The following is a 20,519-nucleotide window of genomic DNA, read 5'->3' as shown; positions in this document are numbered from 1 at the left end:
GACGTCGTCGCCAAACGAGACCATACATGCGCACACTAATTTCCATCACGCCGCGGCCAACCGTGCAGTTTGAACGTTCTAACGCAAATTATTCAGAAGTTATGACGATTTGATTTAATATAGTTCATTAATTGTCGCCGTGTACATTGGCGTTTCATCAGATAACCGTCATCTCCGGGATACCGCTATAACTCTCCAATCTAAGTCGGCACACTCCTACGGAGATACGTGACAACTTCACGTGATAATGTGGTGAAGCATCATCTTGCCGAAGAATAAATTACGTGCCCATATCCAGTTGTAACTGAGGCATTACATAAGGTTCAAGCATGTCCAGGTACGATAAGCCAGTTATAGTTGCCGAAAAAGACAGGACCGTAAATTTTGTTACAGTTTACAGCACAAGAAACGTTTATCTTAGGGGAGTCCCGTATATATTCGATTACGTGACATGGTTCCTCCTCACACCATACCCGAACGTTATGCCGAATCACTTTACCACTAGTATAGAAGGTGGCTTCGTCACAGAACAAACTTTTAATAACAAAATCATTTTCAGTCTGCAATTTTTAAGCGTATATACACAAAACTGAGCTCGTTTCCATTTGTCACCGTCTGTTAACGCTTCCAACAGTTCCAATTTGTAGGTTATGACAGACAGGCGTTCCATAATACCTTCCACACTGTAACATTAGACATATTCAATTCTAAGCTGGCACGTCTCGTTGATTTACCCAGGCTACGAATGTAAGACTGCCGAATTTGTTGAAATGCTGCGTCAGAGACTGCTGGCCTAACCCGACCCAGCGTCCTGTGCGATTCACAGCCAGTTTCAGTGAACCGATTATAGCAATCAGTAACAGTTTGTCTTGGAGGCAGAGCTGTATCTAACTGCAGTAGCGGAACCGTAAACATTATTGCACACGCTTTGCATCGTTATGCGACCCATTCGCATATGCCACCTAGCGGGATCGGCGGAAACTAACACTATTAGACGCGAATAAAACTTGAAAATGACTACATTTAGTGCTGTATCAAACATTTCAGTTAGTTATTTACTCTTTTCGCAATGAAAGGTTGCCTTTGTACAACTAATTTACAAATATCCTCTACCTCGTCACTGTAGCAACAAATAAAAGAGAATTTCCTCTGTGACCTTAAAGCAGTATTCATAAAAGACCGCCTCTTCCACGAGTTCTCCTCACGAAGAACATCTGTAAATGAAATAAATTTCAAGACGGGAGAACGTCTACGAATTTAAGGCACATAATTTATCGGGAAATATGAAACGACGTGACTCACGCGAGAGTAAAAAAGCGAGGCATGTCAATTAATAAAATAAGTCGCTTCTTTGAGGGAGACGGCTCCTTTCAGCAAAATTTAAGGCTTCAGATAAATCGGCAGTAGCAGCAGTCATGTAATTTCTTACACTTTATGGACACTTTCTGACTGAGGGTTTCTCGACTGCACAACTGTATGACTTGCTGGCACGGTATTTCGGAGAACTTTACTTGTATCTCTCCCTCGCGCTCTCTCTCCACGCTCTGTCCTGTCTCTCTTGTCTTATCTCTCTCTCTCTCTCTCTCTCTCTCTTTCTCAAAAGTATATGCACACACACACACACACACACACACACACACACACACTACGATGGCAGAGAGGAAGAGGGAGAGGAGGAAGAGGTAGAGGGGGAAGAGAGAGGGTGATCGAGGATGACGAAGGGAGAGTGTGAGTGTACAGGCCTGTAGCGAGGCAAACTGAGGAGCTATTTGACTGAGAAGAGGGAGGGAGAGTGTGAGTATACAGCCCTAGCGAGGCAAACTGAGTAGCTATTTGACTAAAAGTAGCGCCTCCGGTCTCGTAAACTGACATACAGCCGGCAGAGCGGCGTGCTGACCACATGCCCCTCCGTATCCCCATCCAGTGACACCTGTGGGCTTAGGATGGTACGGCGGTCGGTCGGAACCGTTGGGTCTTCATTGCCTGTTCGTGATCAGTTTAGTTTTTTGGAGGGAGAGTGTGACCAGCATACGAACTTTCAGAATTTTTCAGTAACTTTTATTTCGAAGTAGACGAATGTCTTCATTAAACCAACTATCTGAATTATTTCAATGAGGCGATTACTTAAAAGAAAACTATAGTTATAAATGATAAAATACCTGATAGATGGAAGTAGGATTCGCGTTCTGAGGGTTTTACACAAGCGAGTACCAAAATATGTAACTTCTGATATAATTGATTCAGAAGCTGAAATGCTTTACACCGCCAAGGGACCGTAGACCTTAGTATTAGAAGTAGGCTTCATTCAAATTTATATCTCTGCCCATTCCCGAGGAAAAGGAGTCTTAACAGACGGATGGACAAACGAACAACAAAGTGATCCTATAAGCGTTCAGTTTTTTCGATTGAGGCACAGAACCCTTAAAACAAAGACACCTTTGGATTCTTTAGGAATATTACGAGCTTCGCCTTCTTCGACGGTTCTTGTGCCAGTATATGGAATAATGAAAAACAGAAGTGGTTTTATTACCATTAGTTTAAGAGGAACGATTGCCCTATCTAGGGTTAGTTCACCAGGCTAAGACCAGTTCAGGTTTTAACAAATATTTGGAGAGAGGTTGGGATACAGAAACCGGTCTTGATCCCATTAGGGGCCAAGACTATGGTGCCCTAGATGTCGTCGCATTTTCTGTGTGGACATGTTGCTGCAAAATTAGTCCATTTTCCCGAATGAGATTTTCACTCTGCAGCGGAGTGTGTGCTGATATGAAACTTCCTGGCAGATTAAAACTGTGTGCCCGACCGAGACTCAAACTCGGGACCTTTGCCTTTCGCGGGCAAGTGCTCTACCATCTGAGCTACCGAAGCACGACTCAGGCCCCGTACTCACAGCTTTACTTCTGCCTGTATGTCGTCTCCTACCTTCCAAACTTTACAGAAGCTCTTCTGCGAACCTTGCAGAACTAACACTCCTGAAAGAAAGGATACTGCGGAGACATGGCTTAGCCACAGCCTAGGGGATGTTTCCAGAATGAGATTCTGCAAGGTTCGCAGAAGAGCTTCTGTAAAGTTTGGAAGGTAGGAGACGAGATATTGGCAGAAGTAAAGCTGTGAGTACCGGGCGTGAGTCGTGCTTCAGTAGCTCAGATGGTAGTGCACTTGCCCGCGAAAGGCAAAGGTCCAAGTTCGAGTCTCGGTCGGGCACACAGTTTTAATCTGCCAGGTAGTTTCAGTCCATTTCCCGACTGTACGTTCCTGCAGGTCCGAGCGAACATAATATCTGTCATCTCAGGCAGTAGTCGCGTGGCGCTGTTGGGTTTCTGCATGGCATTGTGTATGGCCTCCTATTCCCAAAGATTACAACTCAGAAAGACAGTCACCGAGCGAGGTGGCACAGTGGCTAACACACTGGACTCGCATTCTGGAGGACGACCGTTCAATCCCGCGTCCGGCCATCCTGATTTAGGTTTTCCGTGATTTCCCTAAATCGCTCCAGGCAAATGCCGGGATGGTTCCTTTGAAAGGGCACGGCCGGTTTCCTTCTCCGTCTTTCCCTAATCCGATGGGACCGATGATCTCGCTGTCTGGTCTCCTCCCCTAAACAATCCAAAATCCAATCCAGAATGACAGTCGTGGGAAATGGAGAAAAGCAACTAGCATATTGTGGAACAGTTAACCACAGCCTCATAACATTGAGATCCTGCCCTCTCTACAGTACCTTCATGTGATGTAATCCGATTATCTCACTAAAAACTAACGTTAAAATGCGATGTCCGAATGAGAATCCCTGTGTGTGGTCCACCTCTGTGTACAGCATGTAGCTAGCGTTACTTGTACCTACTTTGAGGGCGTGCGCTGAAATGCTTGTCATTTTCATAATCTATGACGTAGATCACTTTATGGCACTATGACGTTTGAAATTCATTCTCAACTAAGAAATGTTTCTCACATTAGGTGCACTAGGTACGAAGATATTACCTGTTGGTGAAAAACCATAATTTGTGCCAGACCGGGGCTCGAACCCGAATTTCCCGCTTTTCGCGAGCAGTCGCAGACAGTAAGACATATAGAACTTAGGGTAGATCATAGAAGCAAGCTCGGATAGCCGAAAAAGTTAAGCTAAAATAAATGTCGTGTGACTAAGGTCTCCCGTCGGGTAGACCTTTCGCTGGGTGCAAGTCTTTCGAATTGACGCCACTTCGGCGACTTGCGCGTCGATGGAGATGAAATGATGATGATTAAGATAACACAACACCCAGTCCCTGAGAGGAGAAAATCTCCGACCCAACTGGGAATCGAACCCGGGCCCTTAGGATTGATATTCAATCGCGCTGACCACTTTTTTTTTAATGTCATTTTGTTCGTTTTTGTTCGTTGTATCTGCTCGGGACGGACGTCGCAAGATACCCGTTTCAGTTCGTCGTTGGTCGATTAACTCAGTTTTTTTTATTACAGAGGGCAGTAAACCCTCTGACCGAACACGCTGAGCTACCGTGCCGGCACCACTGAGCTACTGGGGGTGGACAGAGTTTAGGTGATCGGACAAGCTTGAAATCCCGGTTCGAGTACTGGTCTGGAGCAAATTTCGATATGTCGCGAATAGGTAATGTTTTCATACCAAGTTTAGTTAATGTCAGAAAGTTTCCGCAATTGTGTATAAATCTCATAAATTTGGTACAGCTTCAACATAGTCACCAGTGTCTTTTTCTCCAGACATTTTTGAAAATAATTATGACGTTTGCTGCATTCCTCCTTAATGGTGTTGCAGTTAATGGTAACAGAGTATTTTAATACTGTCTTCGTAATTTGGCTGAAGAGAAGCAAATGCAAAGCTGAAGAGCAGCAAACGCAACGCTGCCAGGCCACATAGCAAAATTAATGCGGTGGACGTTTAATAAGTAATGCAACACTTCTTCTTTGTCGGCCAGTTTCGGTTGAAAAAACGTCGAATTTGTTTTGAGACACTGTGAAATATTCCTGTTTCAGCCTCTATACTTTCATGCAGTTCCGATGGCTTGTGGAACTAAGCATAGCCTTCAAAATGGCGCCTGTAACGGAGGTGCGTTCCAAGCAGAGACCTGTCACAGAGTTTCTTTTGGTGGAAAACCAAATCATCGCAGATATTCATAGGCGCTTGCAGTGTGCCTATGGAAGTCTGGTAGTGAACAAAAACATATTAGGGGTTGGCTGACGCGTCCGTCATGATCGGAACAAGGTCTATTAAAGTTTTGTGATATCTCGCATACCAGCCGGCCGCAAGCAGAAGTCGCTCCTGCAATTTTGGACACTCTCATTCGAAGCTGTCGAACGGATCATCACCGAAGAACTCGCTTAGGGTACTCAAAGGAGTCTGTCCAATGGGATCCTCGACGTCTAGCGAAATAGTATAAAGAGCAACAGAGGACCACCCATGCGGAATTGCTTGTGCGTTACAAGGCTGATCGTGACAATTTTTTGTCGAACTCGTCGCAGACGATTAAAAGTGGGTTCATCACTTCGAAACAGAAACAAAACAGCAATCCGAGGATTGGTACCATAACACTCCTCCTCCGAAGAAAAAGTTCAAAGCCAACCTCAGCCAGTAACAACATGGCGACGGTCATCTGGAACTCTCAAAGGGGTTATTCTCTATGATGTCCTCTCTCACAGTGAAACGATCAACTCTGAAGTGTATTGTGTTATCCTCAGGAAACTGGAATAACGGTTTCAGCGTTTTTGTCGTAGCAAAAATATAAACTAACTTCTCTTTCTCCATGACAACTAAGGTCTCACATAAGTCTGCGCACCCGAAAGGAGGTCAAAAAACCTCGTCGCCACTGTTCTTCCTTACCCACCCTCCTTCTCCACCCTACAGCCCGGATCTCGCATTTTCCGACGTCCATCTGTCTGGCCCGTTGAACTCCATGATGGAGAAGTTATTGGAGCAGCAAGACGTTGGCTCCGACGTCGACCAGCACAGTGGTGCCACGAGATCATACAGGCCCTCCCAGTGAGAAGGCGTAAGGCCGTCATGTCATTTCTGGAAACCCAGAATCTACTCTGTAGGAATCAACATGGATTCCGGAAACAGCGATCGTGTGAGACCCAACTCGCTTTATTTGTTCACGAGACCCAGAAAATATTAGATACAGGCACCCAGGCAGATGCCATTTTACTTGACTTCCGGAAGGCGTTCGATACAGTTCCTCACTGTCACCTGATAAACAAAGTAAGAGCCTACGGAATATCAGACCAGCTGTGTGGCTGGATTGAAGAGTTTTTAGCAAACAGAACACAGCATGTTGTTCTCAATGGAGAGACGTCAACCTCTGGCGTGCCACAGGCTAGTGTTATGGGACCATTGCTTTTCACAATATATGAAATGACCTAGTAGATAGTGACGGAATTTCCATGCGGCTTTTCGCGGATGCTGCTGTAGTATACAGAGAAGTTGCAGCATTAGAAAGTTGCAGCGAAATGCAGGAAGATCTGCAGCGGATAGGCACTTGGTGCAGGGAGTGGCAACTGACCCTTTACACAGACAAATGTAATGTATTGCGAATACATAGAAAGGAGGATCCTTTATTGTATGATTATATGATAGCGGAACAAACACTAGTAGCAGTTACTTCTGTAAAATATCTGGGAGTATGCGTACGGAAAGATTTGAAGTGGAATAATGATATAAAATTAATTGTTGGTTAGGCGGGTGCCAGGTTGAGATTCATTGGGAGAGTCCATAGAAAATGTAGTCCATCAACAAAGGAGGTGGCTTACAAAACACTCGTTCGACCTATACTTGAGTATTGCTCATCAGTGTGGGATCCGTACCAGGTCGCGTTGACAGAGGAGATAGAGAAGATCCAAAGAATATCGGTGCGCTTCGTCACAAGCGTGATAGCGTTACGGAGATGTTTAGCAAATTCAAGCGGCAGACTCTGCAAGAGAGGCGCTCTGCATCGCGGTGTAGCTTGCTGTCCAGGTTTCGAGAGGGTGCGATTCTGGATGAGGTATCGAATATATTGCTTCCCCCTACTTATACCTCCAGAGGAGATCACGAATGTAAAATTAGAGAGATTCGAGCGCGCACGGAGGCTTTCCGGCAGTCGTTCTTCCCGCGAACCATACGCGATTTGAACAGGAAAGGGAGGTAATGACAGTGGCACGTAAAATGCCCTCCGCCACACCCCGTTGGGTGGCTTGCGGAGTATAAATGTAGATGTAGATGTAGAGTTTTGTAGCCAGAAGTTTGGGGAACAATATGGTGTACTGGAATCCTGAATAAAGCGAACCTGATTTCAGAAAAAATGTATTTTCTAACTTACTGACCGCCAGTCGCAGAAGGGAAAGAAAGTCATATGAATACGTAGTGTCTGTTCTTTCAGACGTGTCAGAAAGAACAGACACCACGCAGAATCCGCAGCTGTGATACGTATTGTGAGAATTGAACGTGGAGTGGGGAGAAAGGACGAATGGAAAGGGAAGGATCTGTTGATACCAGCTGGGTCGGGACTATATGCGGAGTCAACGCCAACGAGTGAAAATGTATGCTGGACAATGTCAGAAAGAACAGACTCCATGCATTCACATAATTCATTCGCTTCGATGGGCAATGAATCCACCACCTTCAGAGCGAAGCACAATTACGTTCGATCATTGGAACATTTAAAACTTCCACGGGACTGGAAGAAGGCCCAGGTCATAGCAATCTATAAAAAGGGTAGAAAATCGGATGCACATAATTACCGGCCAATTTCACTGACATCGACTCCAAAAAGTGTGCGCTTACGGTCTATCCAATGACATATGCGGTTGGATATAAAGTTTTCTAACAGACAGGGAGCAGTATGTCGTCCTGAACGGGGTGACTTCAACAGAAACAAGCGTAACTTCAGGTGTGCCCCAGTGTAGCTTAATAGGTCCGCTGCTTTTTACGATTTACATAAACGATCTGGTTGATGGTATTCACAGCGGCATTAGACTGTTTGCCGATGATGCTGTAGTCGACACGAAAGTAGTATCAGACGAACGTACTGTACAAATCAGTGAGGATTTGAAGAAAATAAATGCGTGGTCTAATGACTGGCAGTTATCTCTCGATATTAGTAAGTGTAACCTACTGCGTATAACAAGGCGAAAATCCCCATTAATGTACGAGTATAAAATAAATGCCCAGTTTTTGGAAGCGGTAACATCCGTCAAGTATATGGGTGTGACTGTCCGAAATGATCTCAAATGGAATGATCAGATTACACAAGTAACGGGTAAGGCAAACTCTAGAGTGCGGTTTATTGGTAGATTCCTGAAGCGATGCAGTCCTTCAACAAAGGAAGTAGCTTACAATACGTTAGTTCGTTCAGTCTTAGAGTACTGTTCGTCTGTGTGGGACCATTACCAGTTGGGTCTGATTCAATAGATTGAGAAAGTCCAAAGACGAGCGGCAAGATGCGTGACTGGTACATTTAGCCATCGCGAGAGCGTTACAAATCTTATAGAAAGTTTGAATTGGGACACTCTTGCAGGTAGATGCCGCGCTAAACGGAAGGGGCTGCTCACTAAATTCCGAAATCCGAGGATGTAAGGCATATATTATTACCACCAACTTTCAAATCGCGCAATGATCACCATTCAAAGATAAGGGATATTAGAGCTCGTACTGAGGCGTTCAGACAGTCGTTATTCCCTCGCGCAATCCGCGAGTGGAACAGACGGGGGGGCGGGGATATGACTTTGGCGCGAATTGTGCCCTCCGCCACACACCGTTTGGTGGCTTTGTAGATGTAGATCTCATGTGGGAATTTTAAGGTAGCCAGCATGGAGGACACAGATGGCGACTGTGGATAGGCGTACTATGTGGGAATGTGGGTCGGTCGACATAGTCCGCACAATTGCGATCAACATCGTGTCCGGATAGTATAGCGGTTAACGCAACTGGTTCGTCAGCAGGAGGTTCGGGATTCAAATCCTTGAGTAGCACACATTTTCACTCGTCGCCACTGATTCCGCATAAAGTCCCGATGACGGTAGCACCAATATTTCCTTTCTCTCCCATTCAATTTACATAAAAAAACATCAAATTTAAAAAGTTTACAAACAGGATCCGTAGTCGCAATTCGTAGGCGGTCGTAGAGACTGGGTACATTGATGGAACTTCCTGGCAGATTAAAACTGTGTGCCGGACCGAGACTCGAACTCGGGACCTTTGCCTTTCGCGGACGAGTGCTTGAGTAGCTCAGTTGGTAGAGCACTTGCCTGCGAAAGGAAAAGGTCCCGAGTTCGAGTCTCGGTCTGGCACACAGTTTTAATCTGCTAGAAAGTTTCATTTAGCGCACACTCCGATGCAGAGTGAAAATCTCATTGTGGGTACATTGATGTTACGCCAGACCTCATTATCGATCAGGGCACAGTTGCGGCTCAGGGTGAAGATTCGGATGAAATCAGTAGTCAAGCTCTGAGCAATAAGTGAGAACATTGGCTCCCATAAAGAGCGTAGGCGTAGATACTCGTGCGAAAGTATATATATATATATATATATATATATATATATATATATATATATATATATATTTCTCTGTCTCTCTTTTTGTCTCTCTCTTACCAGCGACACGTGCGGGATCGGGAATACCTCCATGCGAGAGCGTTTTAATCATCGCGTAACGATGCGCCGGCGCAACGAGCGCACAGGTCGCTTGTTAAGGGCCGCGAGGTCCGCAGCCGCGATCACGTCCGCCCAGGGGTGCCCAGCGCTCAAGCCCTCAGCCCTCGGACGCTCCCTGCTGCCAGGTTTAGCGCGTCAGATTGAACCGCGCTGTTTGCGGACTGCAGATCCCGCCACTTCATCCCGGATTACGGCCAATATTTGTGTTAGACCACGCCTTCGGCAAACAGGCGGTAGCCACGCTAATCATTACTGATTCATGAAGCTAAGCACCACCCGGATAACAGAACGTCTCGTGAAAATTCTTAGCGTTATCGCCGTCAAGGCTGTGGAAGAATGGAAATGGGCCGCTCATACGAGGCCAGGAAAACAGTACTGGCATAACCAATAAATCTGTGTAATAATCATGGTATTTTTATGAACCTATAGTGCGATAGCTCCATAGTGCGAAGAATATAATAATTCCAATCCCAAAGAAAGCAGGTGTTGACAGATGTGAAAATTACCGAACTATCAGTTTAATAAGTCACGGCTGCAAAATACTAACGCGAATTCTTTACAGACGAATGGAAAAACTGCTAGAAGCCGACCTCGGGGAAGATCAGTTTGGATTCCGTAGAAATATTGGAACACGTGAGGCAATACTGACCCTACGGCTTATCTTAGAAGCTAGATTAGGGAAAGGCAAACCTACGTTTCTGGCATTTGTAGACTTAGAGAAAGCTTTTGACAATGTTGACTGGAACACTCTTTCAAATTTTGAAGGTGGCAGGGGTAAAATATAGGGAGCGAAAGGCTATTTACAATTTGTATTGAAACCAAATGGCAGTTATAACAGTTGAGGGGCATGAAAGGGAAGCAGTGGTTGGGAAGGGAGTGAGACAGGGTTGCAGCCTCTCCCCTGTGTTATTCAATCTGTATATTGAGCAAGCAGTGAAAGAAACAAAAGCAAAATTCGGAGTAGGTATTAACAACCATGGAGAAGAAATAAAAACGTTGAAGTTCCCCGATGACATTTTAATTCTGTCAGAGGCAGCGAAGGACTTGGAAGAGCAGTTGAACGGAATGGATAGCGTCTTGAAGGGAGGATATAAGATGAAAATCAACAAAAGCAAAACGAGGGTAATGGAATGTAGTCGATGTAAGTCAAGTGATGTTGAGGGTATTAGATTAGGAAATGAGACACTTAAAGTAGTAAAGGAGTTTTGCTATTTGCGGAGCAAAATAACTGATGATGGTCGAATTACAGAGGATATAAAATGTAGAGTGGCAATGGGAAGGAAATCATTTCTAAAGAAGAGAAACTTGTTAACATCGAGTGTAGATTTAAGTGTCAGGAAGACGTTTCTGAAAGTATTTGTATGGCGTGTGAAACATGGACGATAAATAGTTTAGACAAGAAGAGAATAGAAGCTTTCGAAATGTGGTGCTACAGAAGAATGCTGAAGATTAGATGGGTAGATCAAATAACTAATGAGGAGGTTCTGAATAGAATTGAAGAGAAATTTTTGGCGCAATTTGACTAGGAGAAGGGATCGGTTGGTAGGGCATATTCTGAGGCATCAAGGGATCACCAGTTTAGTATTGCAGGAGAGCGTGGAGGGTAAAAATCGTAAAGGGAGACCAAGAGATGAATACACTAAACAGCCGGTCGGAGTGGCCGTGCTGTTCTAGGCGCTAGAGTCTGGAATCGAGCGACCGCTACCGTCGCAGGTTCGAATCCTGTCTCGGGCATGAATGTGTGTGATGTCCTTAGGTTTAATTAGTTCTATGTTCTAGGCGACTGATGACCTCAGAAGTTAAGTCGCATAGTGCTCAGAGCCATGTGAACCATATGAATACACTAAACAGATTCAGAAGGATGTAGGTTGCAGTAGGTACTGGGAGATGAAGAACCTTGCGCAGGATAGAGTAGCATGGAGAGCTGCATCAAACCAGTCTCTGGACTGAAGACCACAACAACAACAGTGCGATAGGGGAGGTGATGTCGGTAGAAGGGCAATTTCGGCTTTGCCCTTGATAATGGAAGGTAGATTAAGATCGGTACAGGTTCTTGGGATTTGACGTCCTGGAAAAATTTTTCGACTACTTAAAATGTTCAAGATGTTCGAAATTCTCAGAAAAATTAGACAGACGGTTCATATATAGTGTGTGTAAGAACCAGGAACAAAGAATAAGAATGAAAGATGACGAACGAAATGCTCGGATAAAAAAGAGCGGAGTCAGGGATAGTGACTGTCTTCCCTGGTGTTCAATCTATACATCGAAGATGCAAGCATGAAAGAGTCAAGACAAAAGTAACATTCAGGGTAAGAAGATATCAATAATAATATTCGCTCATGACATTGCTATCCTCAGTGCAACTGAGGAACATCACAAGAGAGATTGAATGGATGAACAGTCTCCTGACCACAAATATCAACTGAATAAACCGAAGAAAAGCGAAAGTAATGAGGAGCAGCGGAAATGAGATTAGAGAGAATCTTAACATCAAAGCTGGGGACTACGAAGTAAACTAAGTGAAGGAATTGTGCTACCTTGGAAGCTAAATATCATATGATGGACCAAGCAAGGAGAATATAAAGGGGAAAGTAACACAAGCAAACAGGTCATTCGTAATTGAAAAAAATCTACAGTTTCAATAATGGGACTTAATTTGAGAAATTTCTAGGGACTTAGGCTTCGAGTACAGCACTGTGTGGAAGTACATCATGGGCTGTAGGAAAACCGGAGCACGAGAGAATCGATGAGTTTGAGGTGTGGGGCTACACAAGAATGTTGAAAAGTTGTGGAATGATTAGATATGAGCAGGATCTGTGTATAATCGGCAAGGAAACACTGACAACAAGGAGGGTCAGAACGCTAGAGTAAGTTTTAAGAGATCAGGGAAAAACTTCCGTGGTACTTGAGGGATCAGTAAAGGGTAAAAACTTTAGGGGAAGGCTTCCAATGTTAATAATTGAAGACAGTGGGTTTAAGAGCTACTCTGAGACGAGAGGTTGGCACAGCAGAGGAATCTGTGGCGGGCCGTAAAGTGCGATACCTCGACATAGAACCAGAATCACCACTGAAAAGGCGGACGATCTCAAGGAAATAATGTTATCCAAGTATAGATCATTGTAGTTTAACTTCACTCCGGTCCAATAACCCGCTCACCCTGAGCGAGAAACGGAAGTGTATTAAATAACTTCTTGTGTGCTGGGACCACAGCTTGCTTAAGGACGTAATACGATATATTCCTTATACTTTTGAGAAAATTAGCTGCAAATTATTTGTTTCTTGTTGATTAATAGGTTCAAGACAAGCTTGTTTCGCTATATGTACCATATTCAAGTGTTCGTCTGCATGGAGTGACGTCCGTGAATCATCTTGCACGTTGTTAACATAGGTCAAATATTTTCTTCGTCTAGATGGAACGAAATCATATACTATCTCCGATCGTAAGTTGCTTTATGTACTAAGTTGTTAATATTGGTCATGTATTTAATTTCTATGGAAATTTCGTATTATTTTTTGACAGCTGTAAAATTGGAACGATATATCATAAAAGAACTTACGTTCTAAGGTGATTTATATATGTCACTCCATTTAAACTAAGCAGTCACGTGATCTATGTTAACAAAATAGTACATAAAAGAAATTACGTTCCAAGATGTTTTATGGACGTCATTCCATCTATATAACCACATGAAAATGGCACATATCTCGAAACAACCTCCTCGTGCACCTATGTAATCAACAAAAATCTAATAATTTGCAACCAATTTTGACAAAAGTATAAAGAAACGGAAGTGTGATTCACAGTTGTAACCCAGTTACGTTTAGAGGATATGCAGTTCGTAAAAAGAATCGGTAACTGGCGTTTAATAGTAGTTATTTTGAATAAATCCTTGAACATAGTCTTTCCAACGAAAAGGTAGAATATTGTTACGTCTTTCTCCTCCACTGCTCCTTCAAACATAAAGTTAAATATTGATGAATGCCTTAGCATAGGTACCTCTAAGGTGTAGTTTCTTCTGGTAAGGGCCTTCCACTGTATTCGTTCCTCATCTGTTACTTTTAGTACCTCTTCGTTACGTGTCTTACCAGTGCACTTATTTTTTAACATTCTTCGAGAGCCCAAATTTCAATTCCTTTTAAGTGATTGTTCCCGTATTTATACAAGATCGATCAACATTCCGAAATTAATACTTATAATATAACTGATTCGGTAAGTTGATGAAATAAATTTTGCACGAAGAATAATAGACTACACATGGTTTAAATTCAACTGCTTTAAAGATAGATTAGTTTGGCACCTAAAAGGTAAGTGTATTTTATTAATACATACAAATTACATCTTTTAGAATTACCGGTATGAATAAAGATTCCCCTTTACGATTTAACAATGTAACGTTACATACCTCTTATGATTAGATTCAGCGCGTCCAATCAGCTAGAAAACGAAAGCAGTAAAAGGTTTCTTTTTTTTTTTGTCACACACCATTAACTGTTGGTTTGACGTTTAAAATTGAAAATGTAAAAGACAAGAACGTTCTGAGAACTTCACAAATCTATGTTGCTTGTTAATAAAGAAAACAACAGAAATGCACTGATTAATACTCTTTAAGGACGAGAAACAGGTCACCAACGTTAAAAGCAGTTATTCAACATCGATGCCAACCGCAACACTTCATTTGCCTACAGAACTTCACATCACAACTTGTTATTGGATTCATTATTTTCATGCCTTCTGTTCTTCAAAGTTACCTGGCGTAATTCAAGTGTAATAATACCGATTTGCACAGATACACCTTTTGGCCATACATGTCCTTCGTTATGGGTATCACAGCCACAAATTTATTTAATGAATGCAGCATTTTTGCAATTAGACTGTCTTTTATTTCTACTTTTACTTCACTTCACCACTATTTTCGGCCTTTTTAGGCCATTATCTAGCGTTTAGCTACATAAAGAAGCGCACTACACTGGCGCCACGAAACAGGAGCACAATGCCGTGAACGTAAACTAATGTAAAGAGGTGCGATAGATATAAAAATGGCAGTTTATTTACGTTATGTGCGTCCATTCGTTTTGGTTTACAGAGACACTTGTTCTTGCTGTTTTGACAGGAAGTTGACCAAAGAATGAAAGAGAGGACGCCTGATATTTCCACATATTAACTCTGTGTATAGACTGAATAAATAGTATCGAAAGTATAAATGCTACTTTGGTTTTGAATATTAGTGAGCAGAATACCAGTAAAATTATCCACATGCCTTCTGTTCTGATATTCAGTTCGTTCATTGATAAGTGTACCTGACCGATTCTTAAAATTCCTAAAACTTTCAACTTCCTCTAGGGCATTCATTTCCTCCTTTTCTTTTCGTGATGAGGGGTTTGGAGTTTATTGCAAATGTTTTGCTACGTATGTTTGCCACTTATCCATTGCAAGTGCATTTGGGTTATTTTCTTTGGACCTCGTGTGTTCTTTAAATCGAATCCGAAAACTGCCTGACTGTATCATGACACACTAGTCATATCCAAATTTAAATTCATCTAATTTATTTAATGGTTTCGTTCTATGGGTTATAAGTCTTGTAATACTTTAAGTAATGTTTTAAGTACAAAATCCTATTGTGATTTCTGTATTTTTAAAAGTTTTGGCGCGTTTTGTGAAACGTTATCATAATGCAGAGTTCTTGGGTGAAGCTTTCCAGACTAGGTGTCCCGACACCCAAGGGTGTCGCGTATTGGCATCCAGGGTGTCACGTGGCTAGCAAATTAAGAATGTAAAACAATAGAAATAATTTTGATGAAATAATAAAAGACATTCCACGTAGGCTTTCACGGCCGGCGTCTTCATCAGTAAACACTTCCGGGCTAATTTGCCGTGGTCGATCTGTAGAACTTCTTCTCTCTGACGTTTCGTTCTCAACTACGGAGAACATCTTCCGAGGTGAGACGACGACTGGCTGCTAGGAGCTGGGGCCGCCGCTTATGAAGAAGAAGGATTAAAATTGGACAAGATATGGCGGTCGACGTTGCATCAGTCACGTGACAATCGATTGCCTGCAATCGAGAGAACAGACGATAGCCAGAGATAGCTACACATCGACGCCACGTGACGTGCGGTGGCGCCCTCTACGATCTCCTCGATATAAGCGGCGTCCCCAGCTCCTAGCAGCCAGTCGTCGACTCACCTCGAAAGATGTTCTCCGTAGTTGAGAACGAAACGTCAGGGAGAAGAAGTTCTACAGATCGACCACGGCAACTTAGCCCGGAAGTGTTTACTGATGAATAAAAGACATTCTTCTCTTTGTTCAGTGTAACATAGAATATGTATTACGCGAGTTATCGGTATGCTCAATTCCAGTATTTTGTGCATGTAACTTTCAATTATGGAGGGGATTGATGTCTCTCTTATGCTGCTGCACATCGTAACTGTCTATCGGTTCGTGTTTTTGTGATGTGCGCTGCATCATCCTGATGGTTATTTTGAATTTTTCTGACTTTTTACCCCTCTGGTGGAGTCTCTTTGCCAGAGAGTAACTTGTTCTGTGAACGTCGTCCGCTTGGCGGCGCGTGCGGCTCAGCGGAAGTTTTTGGGATACCAGCGGCAAGAGGAAGGCAACGAGCCAGGCCGGAGTTGGGAACAGACCCGTGTTTGCGTCGGAAAACATCTCGTCTGCAACTGGAGTAGTAGAGCGGCGTCGTTGGGGTTGAGTGCCGTCGTTTGAAAAGAACCACCCTTCTGAATTCGAGTGTTTCCTGGTCGCACTGTACCTCCGTGTTCGTAGACATGTTGACAGTGAAGGATGCTAACGCTTTCGAATCCCGTCTCCACTGTCCGGAAGAGATTGCCGGTCAAAACAAAGCTGGAAAGTGTGTACAGCCATCACAACACTGTCGTTGCACCCTGGTTGCATTTATGGACGAGCACCTGTTCGCTCCATGCGAGCTGAGTAGTTCTTCTATTCAACATCTGGTGATCTGTTTAGTTTATTTTTCGTGTTGTAAAGATTGTTTTTGAATCTACCCTTGTGGGTGCCATATGTTTTATGTGTATGTGTGGCACCGGTGGTAACTGATTTATGTTTCAGGTTTTATCATGGCAATTTAATCATTTGTATGACACGTTTGCAAGAAGTGTACGCAGGACTGAAATGTGAAATCTACATCTACATCTACATCTACATCCATACTCCGCAAGCCACCTGACGGTGTGTGGCGGAGGGTACCCTGAGTACCTCTATCGGTTCTCCCTTCTATTCCAGTCTCGTATTGTTCGTGGAAAGAAGGATTGTCGGTATGCTTCTGTGTGGGATCTAATCTCTCTGATTTTATCCTCATGGTCTCTTCGCGAGATATACGTAGGAGGGAGCAATATACTGCTTGACTCTTCGGTGAAGGTATGTTCTCGAAACTTTAACAAAAGCCCGTACCGAGCTACTGAGCGTCTCTCCTGCAGAGTCTTCCACTGGAGTTTATCTAGCATCTCCGTAACGCTTTCGCGATTACTAAATGATCCTCTAACGAAGCGCGCTGCTCTCCGTTTGATCTTCTCTATATCTTCTATCAACCCTATCTGGTACGGATCCCACAATGCTGAGCAGTATTCAAGCAGTGGGCGGACAATCGTACTGTAACCTACTTCCTTTGTTTTCGGATTGCATTTCCTTAGGATTCTTCCAATGAATCTCAGTCTGGCATCTGCTTTACCGACGATCAACTTTATATGATCATTCCATTTTAAATCTAATGCGTACTCCCAGATAATTTATGGAATTAGCTCCTTCCAGTTGCTGACCTGCTATTTTGTAGCTAAATGATAAGGGATCTATCTTTCTATGTATTCGCAGCACATTACACTTGTCTACATTGAGATTCAATTGCCATTCCCTGCACCATGCGTCAATTCGCTGCAGATCCTCCTGCATTTCAGTACAATTTTCCATTGTTACAACCTCACGATACACCACAGAGTCATCTGCAAAAAGGCTCAGTGAACTTCCGATGTTATCCACCAGGTCATTTATGTATATTGTGAATAGCAGCGGTCCAATGAGACTCCCCTGCGGCACACCTGAAATCACTCTTACTTCGGAAGACTTCTCTCCACTGAGAATGACATGCTGCTTTCTGTTATCTAGGAACTCCTCACACAATTGGTCTGATAGTCCATATGCTCTTACTTTGTTCATTAAACGACTGTGGGGAACTGTATCGAACGCCTTGCGGAAGTCAAGAAACACGGCATCCACCTGTGAACCCGTGTCTATGGCCCTCTGAGTCTCGTGGACGAATAGCGCGAGCTGGGTTTCACACGACCGTCTTTTTCGAAACCCATGCTGATTCCTAAAGAGTAGATTTCTAGTCTCCAGAAAAGTCATTATACTCGAACATAATACGTGTTCCAAAATTCTATAATCGAACCTGATGGCAGACTTACGGCACTGTAAACCCACTGAGGAAGCCGTGGAAGGAGTTTAATGCTGCGGATCAATCTTTGAGCTAAGTAATCACCTTTTTTGAGCGAACAATTCGCGTCTCCTTATTTGATGTTCATCTAAAGGCACTCTGTGCCTAAGCTTCTTTTGAAATTGTCTGGTACTTCCGTGTAGTACCTGACGAAGTCTTAAATTGTGCCACGAGTGAAAATGGTCCGCGTAAAACTTGTGGGTAGTGGTTCCGCTGTAATTTTTATTGTATGTTTCAAGTTCTGTTGTTAAATTAATTTTATGTGAACATTGTTTTAAATTTGAATTGATGTCAGTTTACCACTTTAACTTTTGTGTAACAGTTTACTATACGCATTTTAAGATAGGTTTGGGGTTAAAATTTTAATGTGTAAGAGTTACTTAGTTTCAGCTGACGCTTTTAATTGACATCAATGTAATTGACTTCAGTTTAAATTTCACGTCATTCTACAACTACTATTTGCTGTCAGTATTGGGTCCGGGGTAATATTTAATCAGGAGCATTGTAATGGTTACCTCTTTTTTTTTTTTAAGTGTTGAGCTACATCGGTTTTTGTAGATGTTGTGTAGTAAGAATTTCTCGTTGATAAAGTTGTTTTAAAAACATGTCTGAATTAATGTTAGCCTGGCACTTCTCCACTTTCTACAGTTCCTTTCATACCTGTCTTAACAAGCTCTTCGAACGGCGATAGTGGATACTTTCTTCTTTGTATCGTTCGTGACATGTGTCATTAGTTTACTTCTTTCAGAGTTTATCATTTCTGTAAAGAAATCATCAGAAACTGATAAACTTATCACCAGAAAAAGAGCTTTCGTAGTTTATGACACGTCAGATGCGGAGCAATGTTTATGAAAATTCAGTACGTAGAAAACAACAATCACATAGTGCATCTCAAACCTCTGTTTGTTCCGAGTCGTTATGCAGCAGCAAGAACACAAAATTGAGGTTCTATAATAAAGAATGGTTAAAAATGGGGCCCGCGTGGACTGGAGATGATGGAGTCTTACGCCGGAGCGTGTGATACGTGGAGAAAAACTTTCCGATGCATGCATGACACCGAAAAAATTTCAACAAAACGCAAATTTTACCAGGAAAATATGTGAGAACATTAGATGAGGAAATGCTTTTGTATTTGTCCTACATCCTAGCTAATGTGAGACGGATTCTTAATGCTCGTCAAGCCCACGAGAGTCATTGAATTCATAATACTACCGAAAATTTTGTATCTGTGAAAAGGTGTTTAATGTATACTTATACTCTACTTTAAAATGAAATACAAAAATTAAGATTCCTTTAAAACATAATTTGTTACAATAGACTCTCTTTTACTGATGTTAGGGTGCCTCAAGACACTGACTTTATGACAAGGGGTCGCCATGATGGAGAAGTTGGAAAGCACTCTTCTAGTGCTGTCGGTGGCAGACTTTTGTTCAGTATTCAACCTCTGAACATTTCTTTAATCAGCTGTAACTGTAAAACACAATGTGGTATCTGCAATCCGTGGCGGCACTTCTTTGACCACAGACAAACAGTAAATCAGTGTTGTAATTTAAGTTGTGCAACAGCGAGGGAGGGTGTCTTCGTTGAAATTAGTGGCGTGTGTTGGGCTGGTATACCGCAGCCGTGTTTAGTTTGTGCTGGGAGCAACCGCCGGAATCCGGCGTGGCTATAGGACTGCGCCGAAACCACTGTCGAGCAAAGCAAAAAAGAACGTTCCTTATGACCAGCCTAACAACCATTAGAAAGTTACATAGTCATTGTTAAAGCCACAGTATATTTCCCTCGCTCTCGGAAGTGCTCCGGTGAAGTGCAATAACACACAATCTTTTCTGAAAATTGTGGGAATCCTGTAATGAACAAGAAGCCTGAACTCCAATTTTGTAAGAGGGGACAAATGCCCCCCCCTTCCCCCCCTCCTAGCATCCCTTCCCCATTTTCGGACGCTACTGGAGGATCCACACCATACCTAGTTCGAAAGTCACTCACCAGTTATTACTGACCTGCTCTGCGCGAAACGTAGAACAGAAAATGCATTGTGTTGTCCCGACACCATTTTTACTAGAACTAAAGTGGGCGCACAATGCTGCTACCTGGTGGGAACCATCTAAAACTCGAGAGTTTGTTGGGGTTGGGGTTGGATTGGGTTGTTTCGGGGAAGAGACCAACCAGCGAGGTCATCGGTCTCATCGGGTTAGGGAAGGACGGGGAAGGAAGTCGGCCGTGCCCTTTCTGAGGAACCATCCCAGCATTTGCCTGGAGCGATTAAGGGAAATCACAGAAAACCTAAATCAGGATGGTCGGACGCGGGATTGAACCGTCGTCTCCCGAATGCGAGTCCAGTGTGATAACCACTGCGCCACCTCGATCGGTCGAGAGTTTGTTCTTTTCAACAGTACGTTGTTCACGCACATATCTCAAATAA

Source organism: Schistocerca americana, chromosome 1 (genome assembly GCF_021461395.2).
Source record: "Schistocerca americana isolate TAMUIC-IGC-003095 chromosome 1, iqSchAmer2.1, whole genome shotgun sequence".
NCBI classification, from domain to species: Eukaryota; Metazoa; Arthropoda; class Insecta; order Orthoptera; family Acrididae; genus Schistocerca; species Schistocerca americana.
This window is presented reverse-complemented; position numbering follows the sequence as displayed.